Here is a 2,958-nt window from a genome sequence, read left to right on the forward strand (position 1 = left end):
AAGGTTCTTACCAAGAGCACCTTTGGATGTATCTTGGACAACTGCATAGGTATTTCTGTAGTTAAGTTATATTTTTAGTCATATCTCTGCATGCTTAAATTTGGGTAATTTCATAATATATGTAGATAAAAAATTAAATGTAAAGAACAACATAAATGTTGGTTATTAATGAAAATGATCCTGCTTCTTCTCTCTAGCAAATATAATAATTGGACAGGAGAATCAGGATGATTATTAAAAAAATATGTATGTAGATCAAATAATCATGCTGTATGCCTTAATCTTGGACAGTTATGCATACAATTATTTCTCGGTAAAATTGGAAAAAAAATAAACCAAGAAAGAAAAAGATATGGGTAAGTACTAATCATATTGCCTTTCACAAAGATTGTACCAGAAGTGACTCCATTGGCAGCGGGTACAGGTGGGGTGGTTGACTCAGGCACACCAGCAACATCCTTCTACCATTCTCTTATTTTTTGGGGTGTTCCCATAACTTGTGTGTTCACAGATAATAGGAAGACATTTGTAAAGAGAGGATGGTTGCTGAGACAGAGGACTTATTGGAAGAAGTGACTGGAAGAAGTGGCTTGTTCTGTGGCCAGATGGCCACCTGGTCTGTGTCAATGACCTGGGCAGGTAGGGTGTTGAGGACAAAGTCCACATATCAATGGCTGTGTCAACCTCTGCATGGGACGTGAGTGCCCAATGCCAGGATATGCAGCTTGATGGAGAGCCAAAGACTGTATGCTGCAGATGGTTTGTGAGATGGGAAAGCTGCCAGTGTGTGCAGAATGCACAGGTGACTGCTTAGTCTGGAAATTTATGCCCCAGGATACCAGGACAAACAGCTATGTTGGCCTACAAGTCATGTTTGGGGCTTCCTTGGTGGCTCAAGGGGTTAAGCACTATGAAGCTCTCACCAGCCACTGCAGCACAAGTTCAATCCCCAGTCAGGGGGCCGACCCACATGGCACAGCAGACCTCTCATGTCTCACCCGCTGCTCCCCTCAGCAGTGTATTTCAGTCAGTCTGCCTGTTCTGCTCCCCACTCTGTCTCTGGTGAATCCTCTCACTGCCCCTGCTCCTCTGGCCTGAAGCCCAGCTCTTGTATGCAACAATAAATAAATCTTTAAAAAAAAGAAGTAATGTTTGACAAGAAGGTCGTGGCTTCTTCCCCACTCCCTTGTGTAGCTGATGCTGGGCCAAGCCCCACGGTGCCTGCCAGTCTCCACTCCAGGGGCATGTGCCTGTAGGGGCTCACGTAGTCGATGCTGCAAACAGGCAGTTTATGCTCTTCCCTGCCAGTAGGCGCCTACAGAGACCACGGGCAGCAGCCTGCCAGCTTCATTCATGAGTGGTATGTTGGCAGTGACTGTTCTGCACTGGGCCTGGCAGGCAGCCACATGCATGACCTCAGAGCTTCTGTTCTGGGTCTTCTGGAGTCCAGGAAATCTCGATAAGCATCACTTATTTTCGCTGCTAACATCTGTGTGCAATGATATAATTTTCAAGACATGTCGGTTGGTGATAAATATTTTCGAGAATAGTTTAACAGTTATTTTGAAGGTGGTGACATTATAATTCTGACAAATCCATGTAAAGACCCCAGAGAAAGGTTTGTACTGCTGTTTGGCTACACATGGCCTCTTTGACAAGGTCGGCTTTCCCCAGAGTTTCCTTCGTGGACTCTCGAAATATTTTACTTGAACATCAACACCTGTTTTGAAGGGCATTTTCTTCTAAGAGTTAGGTGTAGTGCTTAAGGGATAATTCATTCGAGTGCTATTCTGGCAATATAGTGATGTACAGATGAATGATAAGAAAAAGTGCCTCTTCTTTCAATCCACTGCAAACTTTCACAACTCAGACCAGTGCTATCTGTGTATTGTTTTGGGGGTTGCAGGATGGTGAGGTACCAGCAACTTCTCCCAAAGCCTGGCTGCTCAGAAGGCTGGGGGCCAGTCTCCCTTGACAATAAAACTTGTTCTTTTTCTTCTTGATTGTTTATGGTAGTAATCACTGTCAGATAACCACAAATTGGAATTTTATTTGAACCCCAAAGTTTTTATTTTTAGGAACGTCTAGCTATGTAAAAAGAATACTGACAGATGTAAAGAAAATCAACTTGAGAAAAAACAGCCTCATAATATATATAGGTGTGTGTACATATATGTATGTGTGTGATTCTATATAGACATATGTGTTGCTGTAGGAAGGGTGTCATAAGGTCATAACAAATATATACTGAAAGTTTTTTTTAAGATTTTATTTATTTTTGTGCACAAGAACTGGGGTGTAGGCTAGAGGTGCAAGGGGAGAGAGGATTCACTAGAGACAGAATGGGGAGCAGAACAGATATATTTACTGAAATACACTGCTGAGGGGAGCATCAGACCAGATAGGGGAAGTCTGCCAGGCCATGTCGGTCAGCTCCCTGCCCAGGGATTGAACTCAGGCCGTCATGGGGGAGGGCCTTTGCAGTGATGGCGCTGAGACTTAACCCCCAGGCCACCAGGGAGGCCTGAAAAAAAATTTTTAAGTCTCAAAGTTTTAAGGTTTTAGCTTTAAAATTCAAAAAAGATGGGCCTCCCTGGTGGTGCTATTGCCAGCCACTGTAGCACAAGTTTGATCCCCGGCTGGGACCCTAATCCACCAGGCTCAGCAGACTCCCCTGTCTGACCCGCTGCTCCCCACTCTGTCTGTTGAGTCTTCTTACTCCCTGCACCTCTGGACTACACCCCAGCTTGTCTATGGACAAATAAACAAAAATAAATCTTAAAAAAAATTCAAAAAGATGGGGCTCTCCCAAGTGGCACAACAGCTTAAACTCCGCACTATGAAGCTTTCAGAAGCCACCGCAGCACGAGTTCAATCCCCAGCCAGGGGGCTGACCCACATGGTGCGGCAGACCTCTCCTGACCCGCCCGCTGCTCCCCTCAGCAGTGTACTTCGTTG

General features: G+C 44.7%; 1 pseudogene; it reads left to right on the forward strand.

Annotated features, from left to right (window-relative positions):
- Positions 1 to 352: 352 nt before the first annotated feature.
- LOC105853665 lies at positions 353 to 1,268 on the forward strand (annotated as a pseudogene).
- Positions 1,269 to 2,958: the final 1,690 nt, after the last annotated feature.

The sequence above is a fragment of the Condylura cristata genome, unplaced genomic scaffold, assembly GCF_000260355.1.
Source record: "Condylura cristata isolate star-nosed mole 26May11 unplaced genomic scaffold, ConCri1.0 scaffold00002, whole genome shotgun sequence".
NCBI lineage: Eukaryota > Metazoa > Chordata > Mammalia > Eulipotyphla > Talpidae > Condylura > Condylura cristata.